The 23348-nt window shown below is 34.8% G+C and overlaps 1 long non-coding RNA gene across 5 annotated transcripts in view; it reads left to right on the forward strand.

Annotated features, from left to right (window-relative positions):
* The window catches only part of LOC140695993 (uncharacterized), a 46573-nt gene extending 24742 nt beyond the window's left edge, over positions 1 to 21831 (forward strand). For 3 of the 5 annotated variants that reach the window (XR_012071894.1, XR_012071897.1, XR_012071898.1), the window contains 2 exons: positions 103 to 149; positions 273 to 513. This is a non-coding gene — a long non-coding RNA (uncharacterized lncRNA). Of the gene's footprint in view, positions 1 to 102; positions 150 to 272; positions 514 to 3565; positions 3719 to 21699 lie in introns of those variants that run through there. The other 2 variants (XR_012071895.1, XR_012071896.1) reach the window with 2 other exon arrangements.
* Positions 21832 to 23348: the final 1517 nt, after the last annotated feature.

Consider the following 23348-nt stretch of genomic DNA (forward strand, 5'->3'; position numbering starts at 1 on the left):
ACAGTTTGTAGAATGTTTGATACAGAAAAGATAGCAAGTGTCTTATGCCATGGTAACTATGAAGAATCTACAACTAAATGTTGTTCTGTGCATATCTTTCAGAATCTTACCCCATTCCAGGAGCATCACTAATAACATTCACATAAGTAGTAAGTACTTTACAAAAATTTACCATGCTCTTTTGAGGAGCATTTGGCATATATTATTTCAGTTTATTTTCACAACAGCCTTATGAAGCTGGTACAATTATTTATTTAATCCTTTTTTGACAGGTGATAAAATTGAGATTTGGAGAGTTTAAGTAACTTGTCCAAGGTCAAAGAGCTAGTAAGATGTGAAGCTGGGACTGAACCTAAGAACTATGATTCCAGACTCGAAGTCCTTGAGAATCAGTGTCCCATTGCCAAATTGCCACGGATATGTAGGAGCATCACTACAGTATGGACCCACAGGGAGCTGATTACCAGGGAGCACTGCTTGATGAAGTGAGAATTAAAAAAGCACTATTATATTTGCCACATCTCATTCAATACCGCATTTGTAGATTATGCTTGTATATAAGCTCATACCTGCAGTTTGATAAGTTACAGCTCTGAGTAAGGATCAAGCATAAGTAGATCTATTTATGTATGTATGTATGCATGTATGTATCAATTTTCTATTTTCAGGATACACGTATGAAATCAATGGAAACACTAACAGCAACATACCAGAACACAAATCATTTGCTACATTTTCTCAATGCATATTTTGATGGTTCTTTAGTTTGAGTTTTAATTTTGCCTAAACCCTTGCTATCTTATTTAAGTGAAACATTTACATAAGATTCTTAGGTATATATGTCAGATACAAATAGTGTTGACTGAGTGTCTGCTTAGTGCCTGATATGCAGCAGGCAGTCAATATTTGTTGAAATAAAGTATGTGTTAGGCAGCATAGAAAATGCCTGTGTACAGTATCTGTGTTAGTCATGGTCCTTGCAGGAAACAAATACTCACCTAAGATTTTAGCTGAAGTTACTTAAGGAAAAGACTATTCACACAGGTTTGGGCCGTGAGGTATTCAGGCACTAGAAACAGGGGCAAGATGCTACGACCTGTGAAAGGGCAAGAGAAAGTAATGGAGTTACTAGTGCCTGATAAGTCTAGGGCTAGAAAGAGAAGAGAGCTGCCAGGCAGTTCCATAGTCAGCTAGCAAAGAAACCACAGCCAGGTAGGAAAAGTATGGGGGCCTGCCAGGAAGAGGAAGTTCCTCTCATTGTAGGATCTCAAAGAGAAGCTCAAGGGAAAATGAATCTAGATGATTCGTTATCACGGATGCTGGGCAAGGCAAAGAGTGGAGAAGGGTACAAAATGGACCTGGGGTGGAGGCAAAGAGAGAATAAGCTTCATATGATTTTGTGTCATTTTCTCAACAATAATGAAGCTTAGTCATTGTCTCCATTACAAGGACAGGGAAAACGACTCAGGGAAATAAAATGAGTAACTAAAGTTCATTCAGAAATGGGTGGAGCTGTAATTCGTCAATCTTTGTCCTACAAGGACAGTGGTCTACATTCCACTACGAATAATATTTTTACTCATTTACTATTATTAAAACAAATATGTCTTATGTCAGCCAGTATCTAGACACCAGGGATAAATTCACTTAACAGGAAGGTCAAAGTCCCTGCTCTCTCTAAGATTACTTTCTAGAAAATAAGAGAGAAAATAAAACAAATGAATAGAACAAAACCATTTCAGACAGTGATTAAGTGCTGTAAAGACAATACATCATGCTTTTCCTAAAACAGTTACTGGGAGAGAGATGACTTTAGATTGGGTAAGATGGAAAGGACTCTCGGAGGAGATACTATTTAAGCAAAGACCTGTAGGATATGAAGAGACTATGAAGAGGGAAGCCTTTTAAAATCTGACAAAAGAGAGCTCCAGGAACAGGGAACAGAAAGCACAAACGTATAAGACAGGAACAAGCTTGGTGGCTTATGTGAAGAACAGTGTAACAATGGCAAACAGCCATGCATTTGGTGAATAGGGAGAATAACACAGGAGGAGGTGGAGGGCAAGATAACACAGGGCTCGGGAATGAGTTTGGGTTGTATTTAAAGGACAATATAAATCCCTTGGAGGATTTTGAGCAGGGAAAAGCTGCTATCTGATTTATGTTTTTAAAAGATCACTCAGGTTGTTGCACTAAGAATAGACTATAAAAGGGCAGAAGAACAGGCGTAGAGACCCATTAGGATCCTTAGCAGTGGCTATGATAAGGAGTCCATAGAAATGAGATGTACTTTTCTCACACCAACAGTCTTATGTGAACAGTAAAGAAGAGAGAGTGAGGGGGGGAGAGAGAGAAAGACAGGATGACAAGCAAAATAACCACTATGGCTTTGTTTTGAGTAACTGAGTGAATGACAGTGTCACTTCTTGGGAAAGGGAGACAGATGGTCATGGGTGAGAAAATGAAGAATTCTGACTGGTGCTTTTTATGTTTGAGATGCATATGAGATATCCACGTGGATATTGTATGCAGGCAGAGAGGTCAGTGAGAGAGATAACATCTAGATACCTGGCTTATCAATGGAGTTTAAAGCCACAGGGCTGGGGCTGGAGCTGGGCTGGATTATCTAGGGAGTGTGTAGACAGAAATGAGAAAGTTAAGCACACAACTGTCTCAAAATTAAAATGCTTTTTATATATGGCATTCTTTTGGATGCCTTAACTCAAATTGATGGCTAAGAAAGATTTTATTTTTTGCTAGAATGTACTTAGCCTGTAAGACAGTGGTTTTCAAAGTTATTTATTTAGCATAAAAAAACCCTTTGCAAGCCAAATCTTGTGGAAAAAAAACACTACATGAAAGATATTGTAATATTAATTATGTAAAGCCGGGTGATGGGTACATGGGGTTTATTACAATGTTCTCACTATTTTTGAATGTGTTTAAAATTCTCCATTTAAAAAAAAAAGCATAAAAGAAGTTAATAGTGGAACTGGCCTATCTGAAGCCGAGGATGGAGAATCTCAGGACAGTCTCCTTATCTCTTTAGCTGCTCTTGTATGGCATCCTTACAATTCCTCAGAGTAAACTTTAAAGTTCCTGCCATTGATGAATACTTTTGAAATCTCTATGATAGATTAATTATGAGTAGGAAATATTGCACAATTACTATGGAAAACACTTTACAATCGTTATATTGATAATGTTTATGACCATCTTATTAATGGGTACCACTGGCATCCCCCTTTTAAAATTGAAGCAAGTGTGGCTTAGAGAGGTCATGTAACTGGCTCAAGTTCAAGTAACTAGTAATTGGAGGAGCTGTGATTCAAGCTCATGTTGCCCGACTTCACATTAATAACTGCATTAATTACAGCAGCTGACACTCAAATTAACTTCAACAAAAAACAACCACCACAAATCCAATCAGTCCTTTACTTACGATGAGAATTTTCCAACTAAGAACAGTAAAGATGTTAAATCCTGTCTCTGCATTTCTTTACATCATGAACATTCTCTGCACTGAATTTCTCAGAGCCAAATTTTTACTCTTTTCTCTTTCTAGTTACAAAATATTATCACAGAAAATGAATGTCAAATAAAAGGAATAGTGACTGGCATTTACTCCTAACTTAGTGACAGCAGAATATGGAAGTTCAAAGAAATGATTAATTAACTCAGTAATGCACCAACCATATATAGTAACACCAATTGAAAGGTATTTGTACCAGGTTGCTTTTTCTTGATTAGACTATTATCACTTTATTTTAGCTGAGATTTATGTCCAAATCAGAAAACTTTGATCTTGATATTTTTTTAGAGATCAAAGTTTCACAAGTAACACTGTGCTTTACAAGGTCTCAATGCAATGCATACTGTTGTTAAGTATTAAATTAAGACAAAAGAATAATTTACATTGGTGCCGGAAAATGTAACTTAGATATATACAGGTTCTCCAACACTCTATTATAAACAATAATTAAGTTGAAATATGGGAGGAAAAGTGAATCTTCTATAACAACATACTTCAATCAATTTCCTTTTTCTCTTAGCTTTTTGATTCTAGATTTTAAAAGATCAGTTTGTGTGTTTGTGTGAGACAGAGAAAGTGTGTCTGTGGGTGTAAGCAAATTTGTTTGTGCATTTCATTGTTTTTTCCTAGTTTTTAATGGGGAAAAGGGAATGTCAAAGCTATTTTCATAGTCTTTCTTGTTTTTTCTTGTTCTTTTGATTGCTAAATGATGCAGAATATATATTATTTTTTTTAACATAGGCTCAATTCGTACGTAAGACATCCAAGCAAATGCTATAAACATCATGTCACTTCCAACCTCATAGTTTTAACCAGCAGAATGACTTTAAAATCATGGTGATTACAGCAGAATTTTGATTCTTCAGTTGTGAAATGAGGTAGAGAAGCTCTTCCCATCTAAAATAATTGTATTATAAATCTGTCAGAACATTGAACATTATCTCTCTCCCTCTCTCTTTCTATTTCTCTCCCTCTTTCCCTTTTCTTCACTCTGTTTCTTCCTCTCTGTTGTCCTCCTTCTATTTCCCTCACCCTCTATCTTTGCATCTTTTCCCCTTTTTCTATCTCTCTTTTCTTCATTGTTGGGTAAATACTAGAGAAGGATAGATTTAATGAGTCACAGTAATGACTAAAAATTACTCAAGGGTAAAACTATGTTTCTGTTATTCATTTTGAATAACAGTATTTAATATAGTTTGGTTCTACAGCTTTTACTGACTAGGTCTACGCTTGGAAGAATATCACATTAAAATAATAAGTAATGTTAAAATTTTAGAGTTTACACTTTTGAATGTAAACTACACCAAGACAGTAGATCTGAAATTCTACTCCTTCCAACCTGGAAGCCTAGACAAAGTAAATTAAAACTAGCAAAGAGTATCAATACATATCAAACCAAAGTTAGGTTACAACTTTACCCCAAAATCTTTAGAAGTTTTCCTTGTGAAAAAAAATGGAATTAATGTACAAAAATCCACAGAAACTTCTGCATAGTTTGGTGAGAATATTCTGTATGCTTCCAAGACATAGTCAGATGGGGAAATGTGAGCTCCCTGAATCAAGAAAAAATGAACCAATCCCTTTCAATTTGGAGAGAGTTAGATTTGGAGAATGGGTAGATTAGGGCCCCCTTAACTTATTAGAAGTAGTTTGGACATGACTGCTTGGGAGAAGTAATGAAATGAAGAACATTAATACTCAGTGCAGTCTTTTGTCAGACACAAAACATGTAGTCTATTCTGGATGACAGGAAAAATGTAAAACTTAAGGAAACCTCACAGAATGACCGTGCTCTCATCACAGAAAGTCAACCAATAATATTGTAGGGAATAGAGTAGAGGTCAGGTCCTCCAAACAAGTATCTCCATAGTTAAACTCTTCTCTTCTAAAGTTCTCCCAGGGCAATCTACCCAAGCAATAGAAATAAAAGCAAAAACAAACAAATGAGACCTGATTAAACTTATAAGCTTTTGCACAGTAAAGGAAACCATAAGCAAAACAAAAAGACAACCTAAGGAATGGGAGAAAATATATGCAAAAAATGAGACTGACAAGAGCTTAATTTCCAGAATATATAAACAGCTCATACAACTTAATAAGAAAAAAAAAGGCCAATCCAAAAATGGGCAGAAGACCTAAATAAGCAGTTCTCCAATGAAGACATACAAATGGCCTATAGGCACAGGAAAAATTGCTCAATGTCACTAATTATTACAGAAATGCAAATCAAAACTACAATGAGGTATCACCTCACACCAGTCAGAATGGCCATCATTCAAAAGTCCACAAACAATAAATGCTGGAGAAGGTGTTAAGAAAAGAGAACCCTCCTATACCGTTGGTGGGAATGTTGTTTGGTGCAGCCATTATGTAAAACAGAATGGAGATTTCTCAAAAGACTAAAAATAGACTTACCATAATGATCCAGCAATCCCACTCCTGGGCATATATCCAGAAGGAACCTTAATTCAAAAAGACACATGCACCCCAATGTTCATAGCAGCACTATTTACAATAGCGAAGACATGGAAACAACCTAAATGTCCATTGACAGATGACTAGATAAAGAAGCTGTGGTATATTTATACAATGGAACACTACTCAGCCACAAAAAGAATAAAATAATGTCATTTGCAGCAACATGGATTGCCCTGGAGAATGTCATTTTAAGTGAAGTAAGCCAGAAAGAGAAAAAAAATACCATATGATATCACTTATACGTGAAACTGAAAAAAAAAAAAAAGACAACTAATCTAGACAGAATCTTAAAAAAAAAAAAAATAATGAACTTATTCACAAAACAGAAACAGACTCACAGACACAGAAAACAAACTTATGGTTACCAGAAGTGGAAGCGGGTGGGAAGGGATAAAATGAGAGTTTGAGATTTGCTGATACTAACTGCTATATATAAAAAAGATAAAGTTTATACTTCACAGCATAGGGAACTATAGTCAGTATCTTGTAGTAACTTATGAAAAAGAATATGGAAAGGAATCTATGTATGTTCATGTATAACTGAAGCATTTATGATGTACATCAGAAATTGACACATTGTAAACTGACTGTACTTCAATAATATATATACAAAAATGTATTGCCATTAAGTTATGTATAATGTCATATTGTACTAGTTTTAATACCTATAGCATTTTTAGTAACATCCTTTAAAAATTCTCAATATCTGTCATTTGCACATTCTCTCTATTTTCATTGATCAGTATGTGTGGAAGCAAGTCCATTTGATTATGCTTTTCAAATATCCCAAACTTGTATTCATTGATTTTGCACTATATACTTGTTTTCTTTAATCAGTATTTCAATCTTGTTTCTTTCTAATTTCTTTGTATTTGATTCGTTCTGTATTTCCAGCTTCTTGAGTTATATGCTTAGCTTATCTTTCTGCCTTTTCTCTTTTTTAATGTATAGATTTAAGGCTATAATTTCCTTTTGAACATATATTTATGTGCACTTTGATTATCATTTAGTTAAAAGTATTTTCTAAGTTTCATTTTGATTACCAGTATTGTCCTAGATTACTTGGAAATGTAGCTTCCAATTTCTAACATATGGGCATCTGCTGGTTATCTATTTACACTGATTGTAACTTAATGCATTTGGGTCAAACAGCATTTTCTGAACAATTTCAATTTACTGGAATTCGTCACTGGAATTTTTGACTTAGCAAATTTTAAATATTTGGAGATATTTCATATGTACTTGAAAATGATATGTATTCTGCAGTTGTGATCTGTCTTCTATATATATCAAGTAGATCAACTTTATTAATTGTAATGACCTAATAGTCAAAATCTTAAAGAAAAAAATTGGAAGGTCTGTGACCTTTACTCTTATTGTTAGGAACACATGAAGATGTGGCCCTTGCTGGACTCCTACTTGTAACACTAAGTCAAAGACTTTACAGAAGTGTATCAGGCCCAAGATAAATTGAAACTCATTATTGAATTAGTTTATTGAGTAATTTGTAATTGACAAGTAGACAGTAGTTAATGTGAAATAGCGTACCCTAAGGAGTTTACACAAAATTAGTTTTTATTTTGTTCAAGTACATTAGTAATTATTTCTGAAAGTCTCCATAAAGAATAAACCATCTCCGAGGGGCACCACCTTGATTCTTAAGCACAGTTGCCCATACTTACAGGCAAATGCTTCTGTTGCCCACTCCTTAAGAGGCCGAACTTCTAGGATGTTCTAAATGCCATTTCTTAAATTATAAACCTGTACATTTCCCCAGGGATTCTGATTACACCTTTTATCCTGTACTTTCTGAGTTTACAATATTTATGGAAAATTCCCACCTTTTCAGAACAATTCTTCTAAGTTTTTGGCTATAGGTACTTTTATAAATCTGATCCATATCTTTCCATATTTTAGGGATTTCTAATATTATAGGCCCACAAATAGTATTCTCTTTTTCTCAGCTCTAAGCATTTACTAATTTTAAATAAATATTCTTAATATTAAGAATTTGGATATAAGGATAGGTCTGAGTACTCAGGCATCCATCTTGATCCATCCTTTAGCTTTTTTCTTCTTCTGAGTCTTTCCCAGCATCTCTTTTAATGAGAAGTGGAGAATTTTCCCTACTTATAAAGACTCATTATCCAGGCTAACGTGCAGCACAGATGTACTCTCACAATGATTCAAAGTGGTAAAGGGGATCATAATTTGCCACTCCCAAAGTACCACTTTCACAGATACATTCTTTTGAGCTGAAGGCTACCTTGAATCAACAGATGCAGAAAGAAGCCTTCTCAGAGCTTCCCTTTTCTGACTGACATCAGAAACTTCTGAGACATGAGGACTATCATAAATCCCCTCACCCAGAGGAGTTTTATTGCTATGAAAAAATGTAAAATCAGCACCAAGATGGACCTGCATGAACTTGACTAGATAACCCTTATCTTCCATTGGTTTCTCCCATATATTTGTTTTCCCACAATTTACTGTCCTTAGAAGTTCAAAATCCTTTTTCTTTCTCTTGTCACTTCTTCACAGATTTATTGTCCTTTATTAAAATGGTATATAAAACTCCAGACCTGATTGCCCCTTTGGTGTTTTTTAATATCCTTCTTATTAGCCTCATATATACATGAAATAACCATTTGCCTCCTGTTAATCTGCCTTTCGTCAGTTCAATTTGCAGGGCCCCAGGTACTGAACCTAGAAGGACAGAGGAAAAAGTTTTTTCCCTCCCTATCAGTGATGTATCCATAGTATGTGAAGGTAGCCCCTGATTTCTGAAAATTCACTTTAAGCCACTTCTCTTTTAGGATAGACCTACATTAGTACCTGTTTCCACTAACCAAAAGAAATCCGAGGAGGATTTTTGCTTTTATAAAAAAAGACAAAAACAAAAAATAGTGTTCAGTGTTAGTTTTGCATGCACCCATTATAGAAACAGCATGCCCTGAGCAGTGAGAGTGGCATCACCAAGCTCCTTCCAGGGAACTACACTCAGCATCTCAGCATCAAGGTACCATAGCTTTTGAACTGTGTCTGTGAGCAGCTGTGCTTATCTTGATTTATTTTATTCATTTATTAGCAAGATGAGTCCTAACGTAATTGCTTCTTTGCTTTACACCATTTTGGCTTATGAAATGTTTCATAAGGTTTCAGAAAGTAGGGGAAAAGTTTATCAGGGTGCTAAGTACTTACAACCTCACAGAAGATGACATAGTTATATTTCCAAATAGAGGTTTTTGGGAAAAAAAATGTGGATAATTTTAAGCAAAGAAGATGATGGAGGCAAGGGAAATAAGATAAGAAAATGAAGACCCCTCAGATTTTTCACAGAACTAGAACAAATAACCCTAAAATTCATGTGGAACCACGAAAGACACTGAATAGCCAAAAAATCTTAGAAAAAAATAACAAAGCTGAAAGTATAACCCTTCCAGACATCAGACTATACTACAAAGTTATAATAATCAATACAGCATGGTATTGGCACACATACACAAACACAAAAACAGACACAGATCAACAGAACAAAATAGACAGCTCAGAAACAAGCCTACACACCTATGGTCAATTGATCTATGAAAAAAGAGGCAAGAATATACAATGGAGAAAAGACAGTCTCTTCAACAAGTGGTGCTGGGAAAACTGGACAACTACATGTTAAACAATGAGATCAGAACATTTCCTCATTATCATATGCAAAAATAAACTCAAAATGGTTTAAAGACCTAAATGTAGGACCTGAAACCATAAAACTCCTAGAAGAAAATGTGGCAGAACATGCTTTGACATAAATAATCATAGCAATATTTTCTTAGATCAGTCTCCTAAAGAAAAAGAAATAAAAGAAAAAATAAACAAGTGAGACATAACTAAACTTAAAAGCTTTTGGACAGCCAACGAAACTATTGACAAAACAAAAAGACAATCTACTGAATACAAGAAAATATTTGCAAATGATGCAACCAACAAGGGGTTAATATCTAAAAATACAAACAGTTCATACAACTTAATGTAAAAAACCACTACCTAATCATAAAAAGGGCAAAGGACCTGAATAGATATTTTTCCAAAGAAGACACACAGATGGCCAACAGTCACAAGAAAAGATGCTCAACACCACTAATTATTAGAGAAATGCAAATCAAAACAACGAGAATTCACCTCGCACTTGTCAAATGGTTATCATCAAAAACTCTAAAAATTACAAATGTTGGAGAGAATGTGAAGAAAAGGGAGCCCTTGTATGATGTTGGTGGGAATGTAAATTGGTGCAGCCACTATGGAAAATAGTATGGAGGTTCCTCAAAAAGTAAAAATAGAACTATCATATGACCCAGCATTTCCTGGGAATATACCTGGAAAAAATTAAAACACTAATTAGAAAATATACATGTACCCCAATGTTCATAGCAGCAGTATTTACAACAGCAAAGAAATGGATGCGAACTAAATGCCCATCAGCATGACTGGATTAGGAAGATATGGTATATGTACACAATGGAATATTACTCAGCCATAAGAAGACAGAAATATTGCCATTTGCAGCAACATGGATGGACCTAGAAAATATTATGCTAGGTGAAATAAATCAGAGAAAGACAAATACTCTATAATATCACATATATTTAGAATTCAAAAATTAAAATAAGTGAATATTAATGAAAAACAGAAACACTGATGGATACAGAAAACAAATGTGTGTGGAGACACATTAGAGGTATGGGATTAACAGATACAAACTAATATATATAAAATAAATAAGCAATGAGGATATACCACAGAGCACAGGGAATTATAGCCATTATCTTTTAATAACCTATAGTGGAGTATTATCTGCAAAAATACAGAATCACTATGCTATGAAATTAAATCACTATGCTATGAAATTCACATAATATTGTAAATCAACTATACTTCAATTAAAAAAAAAAAGAAGAAGTAGTGGCTAGGTCAGTTTAGCTAGAATAAAGATTCAAGGAACAAAGGAGTGCAAGTTGACGCTAGTCAACTGGGACCGAGCTGTGTAAATTGAACAATATCACTCCCTTGCATAAAACAGCAAAAGCCTTAACCTGTCCTTATAAGGACCTGAATAACCTGGTCTCTGCTAACTGCATGAGGCTGAACTCCTGAATTTTTCTCCTTTTATTATATGGGCTCTAGCTCACTGGCCTTGTTTACGTTCCTCAAATACGCTTTGCCACTACAAAATACCTTCACGACTTTGTATATGGTGTTTCCTTGGCCAAATCCTACTTTAATTTTTTTTTAAATCAAAGCTAATTCTTTAGATCTCACCTACATTTTTATCTTCCTAAAAACAGTTTCTGATTCTTCCCTTTAGTAACTTTGAGAGGAAACCCTTTTATCCTCTCCAATAACCACCTGTGAAACTCTGTTTCATAGTACTTAACACACAATAACTGAATGATTGCTTCTGTAACAGTTCTTTAAGTTGTTTCTCCCCTGACAGAAGAACAGAAGCTTTGCCAGGCAGGAACTGTGGCTGTCTTACTCAGTTTAGCAAGAGATTACAGAGAAGAATTTGAATTCCAACTGAAAGGAATTTTTGAAGCAACAAACTCAGGGACATACTGATAACTAAGACAATAAAAGCAAACATAAAGATTTGAAAACTCAGCTTCCCATTTACACATTTATCTTAAAATATCTATAAAATTTTAATTTAATTGATAGAGGTGATTCTTATTTTATTTTCAACTATAAATCTGAAAACCCCCACAAATACATTGTAGCTTTGTGTAGTAAAAGACTATGAATTAGAAATCAGAAAATCTCTAACTCCTGTCTTTATTAACTGATGACTTCTCTTACCTCTTTCATGCACCTATATCATTGTCAGCATGTGAGGTTGAATAAAATAATGTATAGAAGCTGATTTGAAATATTTAAAATTTTAGCTGTTATTGTTATTATCTCAACATAATGAAGTATTTAAGAAATTGTAATCATCGTATTAACAACTGGAATTTGTTATCAGAAATTTCCTCAAACATTTCTGATTTGCATATACCCTCTGGAGGCCAATATAACCTTTGGTTAATAAATTAATAGGCTTTTATATTTTTTTTTTTACATTTTTGATTCTTACATAAAAACTTAGTCTCCCCCTTTGACACTTTTCAAAGAATGCTATCGTGTTGTTATTTTTGTCTGTTTGGGGTTATTTTTGGAGACTTGGGTATATGTTTCTTTGGTGGATTATGGCATACTCAGCTCTGAATGTGACTGAGATCAACCCTAGGCATCCCTGTATCAGGGTCCTCTTTCACAGAACCAGGTGCTATTGGGATATGTACTCTACATCCAGACTATATTTCTAGTAAAGACACTGTCTTTTGATAAATGGATGTTGATTAAGGTGAGTGTTGACCTGGGTCAACAATATTATTTTCAGCTAAATTTTTCAGCTATTTGCACAAGATAAGGAGTGTGTCTCCACACATCAACAATAGCCAGAAGGAAAAAGATATGTTCTGTTGATCACTAGAGTCCCTTCAATGAGATGTCAATCAAAGTATGTTAGTGGAGCTGTCAGTACCCACATTAATATTGAAATAAGCGTTAAGCTTTACAAAACAATAAAGACAAGCTGGAGATGCACCAGCAAGTCACTGATTTTAATCTTAGTCAGATTAAATATTCATTTTGACAGACTTAAAAAAATGCATGTTAAAAAGAAAAAACAAAAAAGCTCTTGCTTTTCAGGTCATTCCTCTAAAGGGTCAAGGGAGAAGGGACTGGCAACTATTTTCCTTAAATGCTACTTTAATGTTGGTAGTTTGCAAATATGGAGCATTTATTGTTTGATTTTTGTGATTTCTTACAACCTAAGTTTGGCAGAAACACTACAGTATATTCTTACGGAAAAAAGAAAAAAGAACTTAGATATTTCAACCATCTGCCAGATATACCTATCAAATTATTCATTTCTCAGGCTGCTTAAGGTTATTTAAATTCATAGCTTTTCAAACTACTGACAAGGTTTGCACACTGTGAAGAAAATGAATATTGTTAAGGGTTAAATGGACAGCTTCACACTTTAAATGCATTATATATTCACCCCAGGCACTCTCCTACTGATTTTTCTTTTTATTATTTTATTTTACAATCAGAGACTCTTTGTAATTGTGGACCATGCTGACAATCTGCATGACAACGGAAAGATTCAAACAAAACTGACCCAGGTATAGGAGAACAGCTGCATTATACCTCCAAGGAAACAAGTTTTCACATAAATTTTAGATATATAAACAGTGCTTACAGAAAGAAAGATACACAAAGGTGAATCCACATCTGCCTTGCTGGCTGGGCATACATACCCTACTCTATGCAATTTGCATGACTTGACATGAAAACAGGCAAGATCACCTTTAGAAGTGGTCATCATTAAAATGCAGGCTGTCTATCAAGAGAAATGGTCTCCCAGAAATCAATACCTTAAAAACCCTTGTGGCTAACCGCTCTGCCAGACACTTTCAAATTTTTATAACACTGAAAATAGTGTAGAGTAAGTAGAGGTTTCATTTCTTTGATTTCTTTTTATCACATTCTGTCAGTCCTCGATCAAGTTTCATAACTCAAAGACATACATTTACCACCAGGGGTAGTTCAAAGGGATGTTGACCTTTGATTTACAAAACCCCTTAGATTTACTCTATGCTTTTCCTGAGAGGTTTTCCCTTTCCACATACCATCACAGTTACACAAACAAGAAAAGGCCTGCTGACTTCAGAACATGACTAATGACTGTGCTGGACCTTGCTCCCCCTGGTGGCCAAGGGGGTCATACTTCACTGTTCTTTTTGTTGATTGGTTTGCAAAACTGGTTTAGAGAGAGATTACAAAGTATTTTAATAAACTTTGTTACAAAGGGGTAATCATGCTGTGAGTGTCTGACAAGTATTGTGTGTTTGTAAATAATTACACTTGGACCACATGATTTGGATTCTGAGGCCCCTATCATAAACCTTGCTCTTTCTTGTTAAGACAGACTTGGCAAAAGATATTCTGATCCTGCTTCAGAACTAAATAAGGCAGCTTAAGCCAGTTACTTAACTTTTCTGAGTCTTGATTTTTCTCATCTGTAAAATAGGGCTAATAATTCTCCCCAGTCATAGAATTCATAGGTGCAATAAATGAGACAATATATTATAAGGACTTAGATCTATGATTTTGTAGTGCTGGAAAAATTACTGTTGAAAATGAAGAATTGTGATATGATAGTTGATATGATGATATCATCACATCAAAATAATTGCTATAATGATAACTGATAGTTTTAAGGATAGTCCTCACCAGTTTTATGTAAAATAGAACTAGATTCTTAATTTATAAATTATGAATATTATTCATTTATTAGCAGTCCTCAAGTTCAGAAGTATGGAAGGTGGGAAATATTTTCCCCCCTATCAATAGAAACGAGATCACAATTATTTTGCAGGCAGGTCTAGGCAAGCTCACACAAGCCTGAAACTAAAACACTGTCCTCTTGCACTGAAAATAAGAAAATTGTGCAGTTATAATAGCATTAATTAAATCAAAATATTTAAATTATATATAAAATATGCAGTACTGGATTAGATATTGTTTTAGTAAAATTTTCATTATTTAGAGGATGATAAGTAAATAAAAAAAAAAGACTTCTACAAAGATTGGGGACATTTGGCTCCTGGCATAGGTCCTGGAGTTCAGAGGCAGTACAGCACATATGGGTTCTGGTGTCAGATGTCCCGACTGTGGATTCTGTCTCCATCACTTGAAGGTGATTGTGACCATAAGATGATTCCTAAATATCTGTTTCTACGGATCTGCACTACAGGGATAATAATGGCTTCCATCTCATGAAGTTTTATAGAGGATTATATAAATTCATACATGTAAGTGTTATGCAAGATAACTGACAGTCAATAAAAATAATACTAGCTAACCCTATATGTACTTCTCCATATGCATTGCCTGATGGATGTTTAATGACCTATTTAAAACTTAAAGAATACATCAGTTGAATATTCTTAAAATGCTTAGACCTGGAATTATGTTTAATGATCAATCATTGAACAAATAGATCTTCTCTTTCACCCTTGAGCCTTAACAATAATCTTAATGTAAAGCAATAAAGCTTCAATAAGGTTAGATACAAATAGGATTTCCTAACCTTGGACTATCCTGTACACTGAAGTGAATTATTGAAGAAGGTAGTAGAATGTATCTCTTTTAAGAACTTTAAAAATGAGATTTTTAACAGGTGAGAAGGATGCTTTGGAAGCTGATTATATCCAAAGACTTACGGATGAAAGATTAGACTATCTTACTTTGTTTTTTACAAGTCATCTTCAGCAATACAGACCGGAATGAGAAGACTTAGATCCGAGACTATACTCCCCTGTATCCTCGGGTGGATACTGTGGACACACACCCATGTATAGGTTCTGAAAACCAGCAGTCAGAGGAGAATGTCAGGACAGTGTGGACTGGGGCGCTTTCTCCCTGACGTAACGGTCATTACATGGTTTGCAGGCTGGAACAGGAAGCAGTGTTTCTGTAGTACTTATCCATTTTATCCCTTCTTTCCTCTCCAAAACTATAGACAGCTTATAAAAATACACTTTATTCAGCAAGATATAAGCAAACTGAAAATAATTAGGTGAGCTTTTCTGGACTTTGGGGAGATGAACTCAGTAGAGAGCACCAGGGATGAGATTACTGTGAACAAATATTGGTTGTGTGGTCCTGCATAATTGATAGAAGTAGATGCTAAATTTTTCTAACAGCTATCAAAAGGTGGAAAATATAGCCGGTAACATAATTCAGGTGTCCAAAAAATACAGACAGATTAGCCCATAAACAAAAAAAAATGAGTTTCAGGTAAAGTATGATTCCTCTTTCTAGGTTCAAACAGCAGGCTTTTAGTGCTCACAGAAATGGATTTCACAGAGCTGGCTGATTCTTACAATGCCCTTCAGTGCTGGCTCATAGTGGACAAAACAAGCCAGTGCAACATGGTAAATAAAGATAACATAAAACACCAGGCAAGGGTTGGTCTGTCGGCTGGTAGCAGGGCTCCAGTATTTGGCTAGGAGCCAGATGAATTTCTCAGATGATGAAAACAGGGACTAAAGTAAAGAGAAGAAACCCAGTTATCCAAACTGAAGCACAAAATAAAGATGGTGTCTGAGGAACACTGCCTAATTTCACTTATAGACTTGAAAGACAAGCTCAGAGTCAAATCAAAAGCCAGAGACTCAGGATATGTAGTTCCCAAACAGCTGGTTGGGAAGGATCTATTATGTCCATTCTGATTATACTGAGAGTAGAGCTAGAAAAAACTTAAAGGTTGAAGCATTATGCTGTACATCAGAAACTGACACAACAATACTTCAATAAAAATAAACATATATTGGAAAAAAAAAAACAACCTTAAAGGTTGAGGTCCAGCAACCCTAGCTGGAAGGAGTGACAGTATATTATTGTATGATATTATGAGCGTATTTTATCTGCTTTTCTATCAAAACAATTTAAAATCTCAGCAGACTCAAATAGAGAATATTGTAAATGGATATGAACACATTAAAATTTTTCAGAAGGAATTTCAAAGTTATTCCTCTGTTATTAAACTTGTTTTGAAGCTCTAATAGCTTCCATATAACTCCAAGATGTGCCACTATTTCAGAAACGCCATAGCGTCCTCATAGCTACATTTCTATTATGATTTCAATTTGCCTTTTAAAGCCCTTTAGACTTTCTTTTTGCTCCTTCATTGCTTCTCTTCCCTATGACTTTTTCTATAAATTATTGCTTTTTCACACTTTGACCATATTATTCTTGCTTACAATATAGGACAACAAAATTTATTTATTTAACCCAGATGAAAATATTACTTCATCTGTATTCTTACTATTCTATATAGTCATCCTTAATATTTTAATTATTCCCAGGTGCTTTAGTGCATTGTGGCAGGCTGTGCAGAAATTAAGTAATATAACTGAATAGATAAAGAAAGAAAGATAAGTTTATCTAACATACCGAAAAACTATTTACCTCTTCTGAGGACTGATTTAACAAAAACAAAATGGAAAACTAAAATACCTGTTTTGAAATTGTTGTCATCGCATAGGTGACACTTGTAGCAAGGGAAATCATTTTGTGCTTTAGAAAACAATTGTCTGCTGCTACTTTTTCTTTTCTTGTGCAAGAAAATTCCCCTGAAGGTATACATATGAGGGTGAAGTTCAATAACATTTGGAGTTGCCTGACTTGGTGTCAGTTTGAAACTTTGGATTTCTAAATAAAATTGACAGTCATTTATAGAAACTTCACATTTTTATCCTTGGGACTAATAGCGGCAGGGAATAGAAGCATCTAACCAGCAAGACAGAAAGAAAGGTCCCCTGATGCTTTGTGATTTTTTAAATGAAAATAATGGAAGATGAAAGCAAATCTTCATTTTGTCTTGTTTGTGATGCCTAATAATTATGCTTGAGGAGATAAAAATACTCATTGAAGAAAACATTTAAAAACTCCATAGGCTAATCCACACTCATCCAGGCTTGCCTACAATTCTTTGTTAAATCTTTTAGAAAAGGACTTTTCTCTCAGACATCTCCCTGAAAATGGCCTGAGACTGGGTTATTTTTATTTCTAGTTTTATTTTCTGTTAATTCATTTATTTCAATATTGAACAACATTTTATATAATTACTATTACTATATTCAAGGACAGCACTGTGGAAGATACAAGAAAAAGATATGGTGAGATATGGTGTCTATTTCACCCATAAATAAGAGACAATAACTTCTTACCTTTGCAACCTAAGTATTTAGCATGCTACTTGTCATAATGTAGGCATCAAAATTTTGTTGAATTTTAATGAAAAATCTCAGTCTGGTAATGGAAAGGAATAGTTAAAGTATGCTATGGAAATTCTGTAATAGTATGCGTGAAACACAATGGGGGCACAGAAAGAAGTTCACACTCTAACTCAGAGAATTCAGGTAAGCAGCCCAGGTAGGATGACAGTTGAGCTGAATTTTACAGAAAGTGTAGGTGTTTACCTGTGAGATAAGGGAAGGGAAAGGCAGGCCAGGAGGGGACCATGATATACAAGATGCTTGTACTGTAAACTCACCTTGTGTTATATATATCATTGACTTTTAAAATTTAGAAGGTTATCTTCTAGAATAAAGTGAAGACAAATGACAGCCTTATCATATTTGGAAAAGATGAAAGAAGTTTAGAGAAAATAAATGTGCTTAACAAGCAATACAACATTTGAGGCAGCAGGAAAAACACAAACTAAAACAAATGAGATGGCATTTGCAAGTACTGACAAGAATTTTTAAATTATAAATCCAAGATTGGTTGAAAAAGGCAATAAAATGTAAAATATTTCTGGGAGACATTTTGTCAAACTGATTCACAAACTTTAAACATATTTGACCCGGCAATCCTACTTCTGGGGATTTCTATAACCCAAGTATGCAGCAATATTTATATAACAATAGCATCATTGAATACTTATAAAAAAAAGTAAAAGCATGCAAAATATCTAACTAACAATGGTCAAGAAATCTTAATACTTCATCCAGAACCTATACATCATGTTTCGGAAAACATCTGATGACAGAGGGGATTGCTCAAAATATAATATTAAGCAAATGAAATGCTATACCAGCATATATGTGCCGACATCAATGTATTCAAGAAAATATATCTACTACAACACCCAATCTATTCAGCCAACAGCAATGGTCTTGGTTTTGCTTTGGCAACCAGATTCATAAGATAAGATTTGGTTCCTCCAGCACCAAGATTACCCTGTGTGAGACAGGACACAAAGCAGGCAATGTAGTAAACACTGTCTACTGAGAAACCAAAGATTCTCCTCTCACCCCCCAAATTATTTCCTTCCCTCTATGTACATCCCTCCAGTCAAGAGGTGGAGCCATATACTTTCTCCCTGAATTGGGCTGAACTTTTAACTGCTTACTGATGTTCTGGGTTTTTGAATCTAAGCATCATAAAAACTTGGCAGCTTATGCTTTTGCCCTACTGCAACCCAACTGCTAAGGAGCTGCATGGATAGCTTCATATAGTGAGTTAAGGTGCCAAGGTCACAGCCCCAGCTGAGTTTCCTGGGAACATTAGCATCAGCCATGAGAAAGTCAATACTCCAGCCCCAGTAGAGCTGTCCAGGCTGATGCCACAAGGAGAAAAGTTGGGCTTTCTTCCTACCAGGTCCAGACAGCAAACAAATGGTTCTGAACTAAACCACTAAATTTTGTACACAGCAATAGAAAACCAAAACAAGGGATAACTCAATAATGGAGTTGAGGTCTAATTCTCTTCCATGAGACTTCTGCATGTCCCATCCACTTCATCCACTTTGCATTTGCAATCTGCATAGGCACAAATTCTAGACTGTTTGGGTATCAACTGCCTCAGTTCAGGGATGCTAACAGATTTGTGGTGCCTTCAGCTTTTGTGCCTTACTGTTACGTAGTCTCTTCAGGGAGACATGATTAACTTCCACTTACTAGTATAACCACATTTCATAAATATTAGTACCCAATAAACAATCTGGGCAACAAGTTTCAGGTGCTTGGTCCTCTACGTACTACCTTGGCCGGACCCTCATTTATCTGGGATCCTGTTATATTCCAAAAAGTCCCTTGAATTATCATCAAAATGGGCATTAAATCAAAGGACAAATCCTCAAGTGTTTTTAGGTAAAGGAAGGTACACACCTACAGTTTATCCTTTCTTTCCATCTATCTAACTGTATTTATATTGAAAAAAGACCAGAAGGATACACACACACAGACACACACAGACACAGACACACACACACACACATATTGTAGTCATTGGATTGTTGGTGATTTTTATTTTATGTTTCCAAATTTTCCATTTCTTCAATATAGTAATATAATAAAACTAAGGTCACATTGGAAAATGCAATGGGAGCCAACTTTTAGGCTCCTTCAGGCTTTTACCAAGTGACCTGTCTAAGACAGAAAGCCAGATTCATTTTTTCAGGAGGCAGTCACTTCTTTCCTTGACCTTGTGTTTCTACATTACCATCCAATAGTAGAACACACCTGAGCTCTTGCCCAAGCTTTTACTTCTACCTATAGATGGTGAATGAGTTACCAGATTGGTAGGTTAGGAGAGCATGCAGGGCATGCATCACACAGCCTTTCTGCCCCATTTCTGTAAAGAGCCAGGAGAACAGCAGGAAGCATTGTGCTCTGCTCCTCCTTGCTAGAAGTGGTCAGAATGAGCCCCACTACCTGGGAAGACCTGTGGTGATACAGGACTGCCTATGACTGGATAGATATGTCTGTTTAATTGTGGCATTTCTTATTAGAAAGTCAAATAATGTCCCATATCTAGGTGACATTCATCCATGTGAATTTCAGCTGGGGTGACGGTATATTTTGTTGTCCATACTCAGAAACTTTTGAGAATGAAAGACGGTACCAAATAGAATAAACAAGTGTTTATTGTTTAGGCAATACCAACTTTAACACCAAAAAAGCTGTATGGATTCTGACTGATTTGCTCTTGTGGTTTACTATTCAATTGAGTCAATCCCTATGATGGGAAAAGTAGTGCTATTTTTGAATCCTCCTGAAATCCCAACATAAATAATTTCTTAAAATTTTCTACCCTTCAGAGCAATGCCTTCCAAAAGTGAATTACTTAGACTAGTCAGTGTGAAAAAAATAAATCTGGGAAACTATACACAAAACTGTCAATACTGCTTTTCTTTAAAGGGTAAGATTTTAGGCTAATTTCAAGGTATATATAGTTCATATGTATACATATGAGAGATTCTGTTTGAATTTTTACAAGTATTTCTTTTTTTTTTTTACAAGTATTCCTTTGATAATCAGGAAAAGGAAATTAAAGCAAAAAGTCTCATATTAACCAGTGAATATGTTTATTATGTAACAAGCCTTAGAATTATCTCACTTAATCCTATTAAGAACATATGAAGTAGACCTTATTTCTCTGTCTTATTAATAAGGACACTGAGATTCAAAGATATTGTGCCCAGGTAATGGTGAAGCCAGAATTTGAATTTAGGTTTATTTGGGCCCACAGTCCACATGGTTAATTGCAGTATTATGCTGCCTTACTGTTCAGCTCATGATGGTTGATAATTGAGTTGGGAATTGATAGCTCATTTCTCATTTTACTCTATGTTATATAGCTGGTTCATGTGTGAAGATAAGTGCACCTGAGCTCAGTTCTCAGATCAGCAGTGAGCATTCATTTCTAATTACCAAGAATGTCTAGAATTCTATTTTCATAGTCATAGAACTATTCCTTCACATCTAACAGTCACACTCCTGTCTCTGAGGAAATTTTACTACTTGGTTTGGATGTCTTGTTTTTTATTTAGTTCTCATATGATTGATTTACATGTCTTGAATATAGCATTCTACACTTTTAGCCATCTCTCAATTTTGCACATTTTCTGCTATTTTTGTTTTGTTTCATAACTTACTGTAGAATCAACAAATGTGTGGATGCACATGAGTACAAGGCTGATTGAGGATAATGTACTGCATTCAATTGTGTGTGCTGACAATTGGAATTAAATTTCACACCAAATCTTGTTTCCTATGTAATAGCTCACTTATCTTTTTAAGGGAAAACTTACTTATGCTGAAAAATCACCTGTGAATTAACTGGATTTAAAGAGGCCAGAATGAAGCACTGTAAGAATGACTGCATGATCTTTTACCTATACTACAGGTTCTTCATTCAACCCTAAATGTACCCTTCTTCTTAAAAATACAATTATATGTTTTATTGAAAATAAAATGAACTCATGCTAGAAAAACATGCCTTGATTTTTAAACATTAGTATTTTAATTGAGATTGGAATACTTTTTGTTTTGCATTCAAAATAGAAAATTAATTTTCTGAAGAGATGCTGTGTAGTGATCAGCTCTGGAAGAAAGTGGTGAAAATCAAGAGAAGTCGCTATGAAGAATGAGGTTGAATGATGGCAATATCAATGTTAACACAAATGCTGTCTATTGGAAGGAGAACGTTTGGGAGACCTTTTTAGTTTATCTACTCAAATTCTTAATCAATCCATACCTTGAATTTCATTCATTATAAAGATGATAATAAAGAAGACATCCCATAAGAAACTTTTAAATAAAACACAATTGTTTTGAGAGTTCCTATGACCATATACAGCACAAGTCTTTATGAATATATTGATGTTAATTTCTGAAACAGAAATATGATAATAGCCAACCAAAGATTGAGTACCTTTAACTAATTTGTCTAGTAGGTTTAAGTATGGCCAGGTGTTAAATACAAAAATAAGTTCTGATAAATTTCCACCAGAGATTATGGGTAGCATACTTTGAAACAGTATTTTTCTTTCAGTGGCAACTTATTTCTCTATTTAGTAAACAGACATTCAATGGAAGACAGAGTACAGATAAAGAGAGTTACTTCTTACCCATCAGAGTTCATTTTCTTGTTGGGAGTATAAACATCAACCTGTCAGGGGAAAAAAATGGATTCCTTATGAATAAAAACTGTTTAGATTTCTCTACGTTGAAGTAAACTGAAACTCTTACATCTAGACTGATTAGGCAACTTGGGAAAAATTAATAATAACGTTTTCCTCTTGTGCAATTCCTATTAGCAAAAAACCTATATTCAATAAAAAACATCATATATTAAAGTAATAAAAGTTTGTCTAGTGCCAAACATTTAAAGATTTACAAATATTTTGGCATTTGAGCTAGGGAATACAGATGGTTCACAGTAAGTGGTCAATACATTTTTTTCCCCTTGTACTCAAACTGCATTGGTGTTATTGATAGCATAGAATGTTCTAAAAAATATGACATAAAATGAAAGCATTCTCTTTCCCAGAGCATTTTACTTTAGCCTTAGATCTCAACTTTAAAAAAGAATCTTGACATAAAAATTGTATTAATAATTCATGGACTATATTAATGGCTGAGTTAAAACTTTAACAAGTTGGTGTTACAAAACTGTCAAAAATGTAACAGCCCTGCCTTCTTTAATTTCAACTGCCTCCGATGAAGCGTAGGGAAATGCCTTATTGGTGTGCAGTGTTACCAATTATCTGACAGAACCAGAGTGTATTTCTAGCTAATCAGAAATAAGAGTGCAGAATTAAATCTCCCGTGTGAAACTCATCATTTACATATTTATGATTCAGAAATGATAATAAGGCTAATGAGAAACTCACATACTGCCTTTAAAAGTCAAGTCAACCTTACAGTTAATTTTCAACAGATAAAGC

This window comes from Vicugna pacos, chromosome 4, assembly GCF_048564905.1.
Source record: "Vicugna pacos chromosome 4, VicPac4, whole genome shotgun sequence".
Classification (NCBI taxonomy): Eukaryota; Metazoa; Chordata; class Mammalia; order Artiodactyla; family Camelidae; genus Vicugna; species Vicugna pacos.